Consider the following 11,495-nt stretch of genomic DNA (forward strand, 5'->3'; position numbering starts at 1 on the left):
ACAGGTTGGCGCTTTGGATGATCCTCGGCAGTTTCCCACCCACCCCCCACCCCCGCCCCGAAGCCCCGGTGGGAGCCGGGGTCCGCGGGGAGGGGGTTCCCCCGTCAGCGTCGGTGTCGGTGTCTGTGCCGTATCCCGGCGCCGCCCCCGTTCCGGCAGGTGGTGTAATTTTAGATTTTGCTAATAAGTTTGCCTGCATGCCCTGCACACCTCGTCTGCCTCGGCCTTTGCTCGGGCATTGACAGGTACAGCTCGTAATCCCGCTCAGCGAGCGGCGCCGGAGCCTTTAATTGTTCTTAGACGGAGCGGTTGGTTCCTACGCCCGCACAGGGACTGGCTGGGGATCAGTAAAATGTGGGAGAAAATGGTTTTTGCTAATCGTTCTCTTCCATTCTGCCTCCATGCAGCTGGCCGCATGGTTCCCTCTGCTAGCTCTGCGCCGTCGGCTGTCGGCAGTGGGGTCCTGGGTTTGCTGGGAGACCTGCGATAAAACTTTTAACTTCCAGTAAGCGGCACCTCTCTGATAGTTATTTAAAGCATTGTCTGCATTGTTCCAGAATGGTTTCCTTTTTCCTCTAAGGCAACCTAGAGTAGGAAACCAACGGTCCCTCAGGTAGCCCACTTCCACCTCGCTCGAAGTCTCACCCCCTTGTTGGGTTGGAGGCCAGCAGAGAACCTGCAGAGGGTTGAGAACGGGTCTCCTGCTTCCTGTCTTTTGTGGAGCCGGCCAAAGATAACACTCCTGCTTTGGTCTGGGGCAGCACAGAAGTTTGGCCCGTTTCTGTTGTGATTCACATACTCCACTCTCAGGTCAGAAGACTGGCGTTGATGAGGATATAAAGTGGATGTGCTTGCTTTGGGACATCCTTCTCTACCCTTTGAAGTGCACAGAAGTGTTCCCACTGATTTCGATGGGAAAAGCTCTTTTGTCTGGTGTGCTCGTCTGTGTGCCAATTAGTATTTCATACTGATTGGAAGGGAGAGGACTAGGGACTGATTTATGAAGACTGTGGATGTCTGTAGACCAAGGCATTTTAAACAGTACGTGTGGTTTGCAGATCAGTAATTTGGTAGTTGGTTGTTTGTTTGTTTTTACAAGCTGATGCAGCATCTTAGCTCTGGCTAAAAATGAACGTAAAAGCCAGTTATAACTGAAAATCTTGCACTGTGAAACCAACAGTTAATTCTGTGGTAACGAATACGGCCTGCAGAGCAACAGAAGATGAACTGAAAGCAAGACATTGAAATCAAATTGCAGGCGACAGTGCCCTTCACAGTGTCAATGACCACCTGGAGTCCAGCATTATGTGAGGATTGGCATTTACAGCAACCAGAGCACATCTCAGTCATGTAGGGAATCACTTTCCAAATGCAGTTTTCCTGCCAACGGGGTTTGTTTGCTTGGTGATAAGAAACAATGGTCAACTCAGTTTGTTACTTGAGCATTTTAGCGACTGAGAAGCGGAATCTGGCATCGTGTGCTAAATCCATTTTCTTAGCTAGGCAAATGCCAGCTTGGCAGCCTTTCTAGAAAGCTGATAGCACTGGGACAGGCGTGATTGTGGAGATTGTTTTTGACAGTCTCTAGTAAGCCTGCTTTTAGGACACCTCTTTCCTTTGGGAAAAAGCACAGTTGCCACCATCAGGACTGGAAGGACTGGATGAGAGAGGAGAGAGGCATGGGCATTGTCTGCAGCTTGATATGGTACTTTCCCGAGCTCCTTAAAAACAGGAATGGGTTTAGCTTTGAGTAAGGCTGGCATCAATTCACCAGTGATGTTAGGCATAGTTGAGAGGAGAGGAAAGCATGGCATAGAGGACCCAATTCCTCCTGTTTTGCTGGAAGAGGAACAACAAGAGAAGATGTGACTTTTCCAATTGCAAATGAGGGACCCAATCTTTTTTCTGCTAAAGAAAGTGTTAGTTATACCCCATTTTTTGCCATTTTCTGCCTCGTGGGTCGGCATGTGCTCGAACATACACTCATTTCTGTCACAGGCCTTTCCAGTTGCCAGAAATAGCTGGAAAACTGAAATACTTTGCCAAAAACCTTCAGTCTGTGAAAAGCACCATGTACTTGCAGTAGGACCGTGCTGAGTCAATGCATTGTCTTGGTGCCACCCCATGTGGCTGGAGAAGTCAGAACAAGACCGTCCTTGCGCTCGGCATAGTGATGCCCAGCTCTCAAGTTGTGTCCCCATGGCATGCGGCTTCCTAAAGCTGTGGGACTTGACCTTCAGATAAAACCCAACGTTATTTGACAAACTGTGAAAGCGTTATCCACGGAGAGGACAGTGTACTCTAGGTTGCATATCCTTATTTTCCTGATGTCACAAACAAGTTATTCTTGTACTCTGCAGAAAGCCTCACAACCACAAAACCAGCAATAATTTTATAAATGATAAGCTTGTTTTCCTCCTCCTCTTCCCAGATACTCTGAGTGCAGCAGACAGCAGAGATGTGCATTGCTGGAATCCAGAGAGTTTCGTAACATGGCAGCCGCTTGCTGAAAGCCCTGCAGATACAAAACAACACTTATTTTAAGTCTTGAGAAACATCTCCTACTAAGTAGAAGAAAAAAGCATTTAGGTGAAGCAATATTGCCAGACCCATTTGTTTATGAGGCTTGGTTTTTGTCTTTATACATTTAAAATGCTTTTTATTTTCATTCTGCTTTTTCAGCCTTTCAAGTTCATGTTTTCCATTTTTTGCCATATGACAAGAAAGCCTGGAATCAAGTCCTTACTTTAAAAACAAAAATCTGGTTCAGAGTCCTGTATAATCATGTAGTTCCAGACATGGGGTGTTTAAAAATAAGGACACTTTCATGAGAATTACCCATCTTGAAGGTGATTTTCTGTTCTGAGTTTAAGTAAACACTTTGTTGACAGTTTAAGAAGCTTTAACACCACTTGATCTGCTTTCCAGGCACCTCTCTCTCTCTTTTCTTCTTCTTTTCTAAAACTCTAGAGCTTGTTTCACCTCTATATGTGCTGACGAGGTCAGAAATGTAGCGTACCAGCATGACTGTGATGTGTGTTGAATAATGCATACCAATGCTTTCAAAAATACATGTGCAGATTTTATGCAATTGTCCCCTTAAGCTGCTGAGTGATACCATGGGATACAGAGCCCATCTTTTTCAGAGACCAGAGGAGGATGGTGGTTTGGGTTTACTGGGTGGGGTCAGGCAGGGAACCCTGAGGGAATCACAAATGCCTTCAGAGCCTGAAGCTTGATAGCTCGATGTTTAACCCAGTCCTTGGTTTTGGAAGGGAGTTGACAGATGAGTGATTTCTTTTAGTTGAGCTTTCTGAATATACTTATTTTAAATCTGTCGTTGTTTGATGCAGTGGTATCCTTAAGCTGTACACACAAGGCAAGAAGGAGACGCCCTTATTCAGTGTGAAGATTTGTCTTTCACTGCTACATCCGTAAAAGTGCCTGGAAATGTATTATCCAAGGGACACAGAAACAGCTTTTTGACGGGCTGCTCTTCCTGCAGTAACGTCTGATAAATGCAGAGACCTGACTGCCTCTTATTGCTACGTGTAAGCCCCATTCTGGGCTCCCAAGCCAGATGCTCTAAACTGGCATTTCTAGGAGGTTACTGCTCTACTTGTGTGGTTTGAATCGCTTAAGTCTTTGGCCTTGTGCCTTAAAGTGCCAGCAGAGGCATGCTGTAATTGCCCGTAAATGCACCGTCTGTCATATTATTGTTTAATTATTCCAGCTTCTCACCACCACGCACTGCTCAGTGTCTCTCTTGCTATCTTTATTTAATTGAGTGGAAAAAATCTGAGACTTGTGCTTCACTTACGTCACTTTGTATTTACCCAGCATCGCTGGATCCTATGATGAAGTCCCAGCTTTTGTATGCAGAAGTCAGTCTTCTGTACAGAAAAAATAATGTCAATATCTAAAGCATATGTCAGAAAGAGAATCAATATTTTAACACATGGTAAAGTCAGGTCATAAATCTCTTAACACAGTCAGCTGATTGTATTATTCTCCCTTGAAACACCGCTCCTCCCCCTGAGAAACAAGAGGGGGAAAGAAAACTCCTGAATAACCAAGCCCTTGTCCTCACAATGCTGGACTGTTCTTAACCCATCGCCCTGTGTTGCTTCTTTCTTTTCTATCTACCAACTCTCTCTTTTCTTGTGTGTCAAATGCTTGCCTCTTCAAGACCCGTCGTTCCCTAGCCCATCCCTCTTCATCTGTTGCAGAGTATTACTGGGATGTCAGCCGTTTCCCGAGATCAGCTTGTGATGATCAGTTCCACTACCCACTTGTTACCATTTCAAACATCTCTACTCTTCCTCCTAGCCTTGCAACCAACCCCTTATTAATGTGTATTGAGAAAAAATCATCTTTCAGCGCTCTCTCCAACGCTCTCCTTGTCCGTATGGCCTATAAAAAAACTTGGCAGCGTGCTGCCTGCTTTTCTTTCCTCATGCTCCCTGCGTCTGTGACAAATGCGTGTCATTTTTCTGGTCTTACGTTTAGTTTTCAGTCTCTGGATGAGAATACTCTTTTTGTGCAGCACCCCACACACAAGATCAAGATCAAGGCTCCTGTGCGCTACCACAATAATAATAATAATAATAAATATTAGGGTTGCTTGCACTCAGTCTGCTCTAGTTTTCCTGGCTCTGGGCAGAAGGAGTTTCATGATGTCCTTTTGGAAGATGATTCTGCACCTGAATGATCTAGTTTTCAGGGATTTTTTTCAGAAATGCTCAGCTGAAATTTTGCTTTACGGGTGTACTCCCTATAACACCTGTCTCCCTGACTGAGCCAGCATCATTACTGGGGTTGTTCTTTTTGCTTCCCATAACTGAACTGTAAGATTACTCATTTCATACTTTTTTCTGATTGGTTTTATTTTTCATCCATCTTTCCTGCAGGAAAGAGCAATTTATATAATGATTTCACTGTCAAATTGACTTCGGGCTTTACTGCTATTTGTCACCATTCAGGAAATCCATCCCTGGCTCCAGGAGAACACTCAATCCCTGCTGACAGTCTGGAAGAGGGAGAGAAAATAGATAGCAGAGCTGCAGCTATTAAGACCAACAGGCAAATATTTTATTCCAACTAAATTTTCCCTTCCCAAATTACTTTTAATGAATTTTTTTTCTCTTTGTGAGAATGTTGTTTCTCTTTGTGAGAATGTTGTTGAGAGTTGTTTGTTTGTTCTTTTGCTTTTCTGGGGACTCTTCTATTCAGCTGATTATCATCTTCTTCCACATTTCAGACAGCGGAGCTTGCAGCAGTGACAAGATATAATCCCAAGTAAAACTGCTTCTGCTTGTGGCCTTGGTTAACCTGCTGGCAATGATACTTGCCTGGGCATGGGGCAGCTGGCTTTTTTACCCAGCTCAGCATGGATGTGCTGCCACTCCCAGTCACTTTTAGGACACCGTTGAATTGTTTACAGTAATCTTAAAAAAACTTGTAATAAAATTGTTCTGCCTTCCTGGGGCCACCACTCCCAGAGACCTTTCCCCTTCCTTCGCTACCGCGGGAGCCTCTTTCCTTCAGCTTCACACCTTTATCAGCTCAAAGTGATAACAGCACAGAACTGGTTGTCTTCAGGCTCTCTCTTTGAAGGGCAGACTACGCTGCTATCCTGTTGTGGCTGTTGAGGACTGCAAGATCAGAGACGACAATGGGGAAGTGGAAGCCTGCTCCCTGTTTTATGCAGAATGGAGGCGGGATATGCCCTTTTATGAAGTTCAGCAGAGAAAAACTTGGGTTGCTTTCACACTCGCATTCCTACATACCGTGCCCTACCAGTCAGCCTTGTACTAATCTTCACGGACCTTTGAAGGCATGAAACGACATGCAGTGTAAATGAAATCTAAGCCACACCGTACCAGATTATTTGTGCCAGCCAGTTTTAGAAGGCTGACACCAGTGCCAAGTGAAACAGGTACAATGGTAGGAGATGTCTTGTACCACCCGCGGGCATGCAGATCTCTGCAGCATCGAGGTCCGACAGCAGCGCGCGGCATGCAGAAGGCTGGTGAACCCACGGCCATTTAGGCTCGAATGCACTTTCCTGGGGAGGAAGTGGCTTTTCCCTTGGAAACCTCAACTCCCCAGGGTCTGCATGAGGTCAATGGAAAAAGTGATTTCTTCAGAATGTGATTCAGAGTGCCGAAGCACAGGCTTATCTTATTGACTACAGAGGAAGCCTAATCTCTGTAGATTTAAACTAGCTTTTTTGAATACCCAACCCCTCTTGCCCCTTAGTTTTGGGAGTTATGTTAGTCCTGGACGTGGTTAGTCCTCGGTAGGCACACTGCCTACCGAAATTCAGGTGCTGCAGACCCAAGCGAAGAGAAGCTTGTCCACCAGTGCACAGAATGCCCTGTTGGATCCTGCTTTGTCCTTTCCAGTTACTCTGGGATGTCAGAAATGGATTTGCAAGTACCAGAAGAATGAAATGAAGTCAAGAAAGGTTGGTTTCTTTAGGGATGGCCTGACTGGAGCTGGAATAATCAGCATCTGTTTCAGTTTAACTGAGTTTTTCATTCCAGCCTTTCTCCCCTTTCAAACTGCAGACAACTGAAGCCTTTAATTTGCCCTGTCTTTCACTGTGGAGAAAAGTAGGAGTTTCTAACAGCTGATACTATCCTGTCTAGAATATCTACACTAAAAAAAATACAGTTTATTGTCTGTTGTGAATGAAAAAGCTCTTGCTTGTTTCTGTTGTTTGTCATGTTGACTTTGAAAGATAAATTGTTTGAACTGGTTGACTCTCCGTTTGTATAACTGAAGATTAGCTTGTTTGATAGCCTGCTGGATTTGCAGTTTTCCCTTGCACTAAATAAACTGAGGAACTGCCGGCCCTTGAGGCAGCTAGGACACAGTGCATCCTTGGAAAAGTTTGTGTGCATACAAGTAAATAAGAGAAAATAATTTTGTGCATGGCATTCTGGGTGTGCTGTTTCAGTGTTGATATGTTGTGTCTTTCCACCTGGAAGAGCTCCTGTAAGACCTAGGAAGTCTGTTAAAAAAATTGCTGACAGCCTGACAGATGTAGATAGGTGGCTAATGAGTTGAAAGTTGAAGCTGGCGGGACCACAATTGTTTTTTATATGATAGTTTTACAACCCTAAATCATGCTACTTGGTTTTGAGAACATAGGTGCCTTAATCAAACTCTGTCCTTTTATCATACATTTGCTTTGTAGAACCAACTGGAGGAAAAAAGCAAAAATAATTTCTTCTCACTCAAGTAAGCAGACCTGACTGAACACATAAAAGGAACAGACAGTAAAAATAGCAACATCTTACTGTACTGTAGTCCTTCAAAGAGAACCACATTTTGAGGTTCCCCTTCTTTGCATCCTTCTTTCTATTGCAACAGCATCTCACACCAAGCAGAAGCTTTCAATCTGGTGGGGCAGTCTCTGTTTTCAATGTGACGAATCTTCTTAGCTGCTTCGTTGCAGGATTAGCTTCTAGACATTGACAAGGGCTCTGAATGTCTATGTACATCCTTCAGGTACAGTTTCTGTGCCGAGCACCCTCCCTCTCTCCCTGAGTTGTGCCAAGTCTTCCAACCTTCCCAGTTTTTGTAGCCCCATGATAACAGTAGCGTAGACAAGGTTACATTCAAGGGGAAGATAGAAGAGCAATGACAAACGCGTACACTGTTTTTGTGGTCGGTATGATGCTCACAAAATGAAATGGGCTTTGTCATGCCATCAGCCTTGAAAACATGCTTCTCTCCCCCGGAACAACTGAACAACACGTTGCAACCCTTGCTTAAGAGACTGAAGCCAAACTTCTGGTAAACTGGTGATTCAAGAGAAGGGAAAGGAATAGGACAGGGCAGGAAGGTCTGGGCAGATAGAGGAGTAGACGAGAGGCAGATAAAACCTAGGACTGGGAATCTGGAGATTTAAGATGTGATAGAGGGAGACTGAGATTCACAAAGAAAGTGAGACTGGGAATTAGAGGAGTTTTATGCTGAGACTGGTTGGCAAGGAGCTAGCAGCAGGGAAGGGACAGAAGATGCAGCAGAATTCAGTTTGCCAGTACAAGGAGACGAGAATAAAGACAGAGGAAAGTCAGAGAGATAGGCAGTGAAATGAAGAACCAGACAAGGCACTGAACTAGGACCTGGCATGGTCAACCAAAGTTGGAGGCCCTGTTGGAGTTTAAGAAAGGATAGACAACCTGGAGAAGGAACAGGTGATCCACGTCTGAGAGTGGAGGTCAGGCACAGGCAGAGTAATGGAGTACCAGGGGAGAGCCACGGGAGGCAGCCCCACACAGGGCAGCGCAGAGGGGTACGTGGGTGGAAAGGGGCGCAACAGGCTATGCTTGCTGCTGGGACATCCTGACTTCAAAAGCTGGAAGTGGAACAGAGCTTCCCCGCGGCTGGCCTTCACGTTGGCTCAGCTGGCAAAGAATTTGCCTCTTGTGCCGTCTCCCCCAGCCCGCACTACAGAAACGACTAGAATTGGGTGTCCTTGGAGGAGGCAGCAACAGCTGCCTGCCTGGGGGAGGAGAGCAGCCTTTCTTGTAGTTAGATGACAAAAATTTTACAGTTGGGAGGAGGTAGTGAAAAGGCCACATGACCAAGAGAGAAAGGGTCAATTAATTGGTCTGGCTGCCACTAAATTAAGAAAAGGCAAGTGGGGCTATTATGTCAGAGGTATCTGAATTCAGTCAAAGATGATTCTGAAGCTGCTAGATTGATCTTGTGGTCAGCTTAAGCAAGCTCAACTAATTAATTGCTTTATTTTAGTTCATTGTGTAAGAGCTAGCTCCTAATAAATCACACTGCTTTGTAGAAACATGCTTGAAACAACTGTGTAAATACTAAATAGCCTTAGGAATGGTCCTATGAATCCACTGAATAATCCAAATTCCAACACTCATCCCCCTCCGCTTCTGATCTAGATGGAGGATAACAGTCCGCTGTTGCCATCTGTTTCTCTTCGAGTAAAAGGGGCAGAGGTCTGTGTTGGGCATACAAAGGTAGCAGCACGGCTGATGACCCACGGAGGTGCTGTGATGCTGCGTGGTCCTGCACCACCAACAGGTGTCCTTTTCGGGAACACAGGAAGTGCTACAGGTGTTAAAGGAACATTATGAAGGTTGCAAAGTGTACAAAAGTTAGGCAACGTCCAAATGAAATGGCCAGTGAAACCTTAATTCAGAATCTGTACTCATGTAGGTTGTGAAATGCTCTTTAATTATATTTTGCCTCCTGTTTATTTCAACGTGAATGGTAGTAATTCAAGATCCTCACACAGTTCTATGGGTTTTCTGGGGCAACAGATATTGAGGAACCTCTGACTTACTGTCTGTGCGTCTATCTTAAGGAGAGATACTCAGTCGCAATGCCACAAGGTTCAAAATATGGGCCTGTCAGCGTACTCTCCTGATCCTGAGAGACCCTTAACTAATACTTGTAAGGACTGTGACTCTTATACTCACCTGCTACACTGGGCCAGGTCTATGTCGATGAAGATTTGGGGACAAACAGTGCCCATGGAGGCTGGGAGTAGGTTGGAGCTGAGCTCTCCAGCATCTAGTAGGAGGGTATAAAATTAACTACTCCATTTGTGCAGATTAAAAACAAATCCTGCATGTATGATTTCTGCCTTTGCAAAAATGTCTGTTAGTTCTGGTTGTTGGCACAAGTATTACCTTAGTATCAGTCTAATCTCATAAAGACATATTTAAGAAATTGCAGCAGAAGGGTGAACTTATCAGTGTACATTTCTTGGCTGATTCCTTGTCTAGTGACAATTGTCCTGCTCTGCTTTATATCAGCTTTTCAGTTTTATGATTCAATTTATGAAAAGAGCAAACCAGGTTTTTTTTGAGTATAAAGTAACAATTGTTTAGATTTCAAATCGTATTTTTGAAAGCAAAGCAAGTGGAAACAAAAGTAAAATCTCTAACAAAACCAGAGTACACATAGCATATATCCTTTGTACATACTTCTTCAATGCTAAAGCAACCGGGCAGTGGCACTTTGCACACAAAGAGCCTGAGAAATGTAAAGGTGCAGCACACAGTCAACAAAACATTCAGATCCTCCCTATGCGTGGTGAATACACGCTATGGTCTTTAATACAGAAGACGTAGTTCTATGTAGATATCTGTGTGCCTTCAAATAAGCTGCACAACAAAAAAAATTTTCAGACTCCAAGGTTTTTGGGACAAAGCGTGTATTTTCCTGTCTTGTAGGTGCACTGTCCACACTGAAGGGTTTACTGGGTAATAACAACAAATAAACATCCAGCCATTGTAAGAAATATTGCCACTAGGAAATTTCACCTGGTTTCTGCCCTGTGACCCATTATGCCAAAAAGCTGATTCTGCTTTAAACGCTGTCTAGCATTTATTAGTAAAAAAGCATGTAACCACATTGAACTGTTTGTTTTGCCAAAGAATCACACAAAGGAAACTGGCGGAACCCAGATAATCCAATGTGGATAGCCTTGTTTCACTGAAACTAGCCTCCATGGTTGCCAAAAGTTGTAAAAAACTGATGGAAATAGATACTTAGATCTGACTATCTGATGTAGGAAACAGCCCCAAAATTTACTCATGGGTTTAATTCTGCTGAGGCAGCTGCTCTTCCTTTCGAACGTAAGCCAGTGGCACCAGTTCAGACCAACAAGTACTGAGATCAATTAGTAGACTCCCACGGGCTTTAGTGTTTTTTAGAAATTAGAAAGTTGAGCTACTACTGCAGTGCAGGATCCATCGAGGCTTGAAAGGGGAACTGATTGCAACCACCTGAGAATTTAGCATTAAAAAGCTAAACCTTTCTCAGCAAAATACCTAAAGATCTGCTATAATAAGTTGTCAAAGAACTTGCTTTAAAATCCCATCCGAAATCAAATGATGACTGATGGAAGATGCTGTCACACATCTCTACGCAGAGGCATGGTTGACACCTTCCGAATGGCCATCGCCATTTCTTGCAGCTCCCACGTACGTGTTGCAAGGGCAGCTTGGTCATGCTTAGCCTGTGCTATCTCCTACGAAAAGGACGGTCAGCACAATGGTGCGATGTTGCGGTGGGTGCAAACTGGGGATGGTCCCGATTTTGTAGAAAAAGGAAACCTGGGAACATCACAGTCCCCTGGTCCATCTCCTTCGTAATGTCTCAGTAGTTAAAGGTGACCCGCAGCAAGAGCGGGGAAGCTGTGCGATGCATGGACAGCACTGAGAACATACGAACTCATCACATTAGCATTTCTGATCCCGTCTGTCCTGGGGGCAAACTCTGCGGTTAAACAGTGGGACTGGCGGGACTGGCGGGAAAGTAGTTCCTACTGTGATACTTCAGTGAGCGGCAGTCAGTAACCCAGGGAGCTACGGGGCTGTCCCCCTCACTCAGGTACATCGTGACACAAGTTTCTCCCCGCTGTCGCGGTGACACGACGCAAAGTTCCACCGGGATGTGCGGCCACGGGGGCTCCGACGTGAGGCCGCGCAGGGCCGGTTACC

Source organism: Charadrius vociferus, unplaced genomic scaffold (genome assembly GCF_000708025.1).
Source record: "Charadrius vociferus isolate BGI_N301 unplaced genomic scaffold, ASM70802v2 scaffold282, whole genome shotgun sequence".
Classification (NCBI taxonomy): domain Eukaryota; kingdom Metazoa; phylum Chordata; class Aves; order Charadriiformes; family Charadriidae; genus Charadrius; species Charadrius vociferus.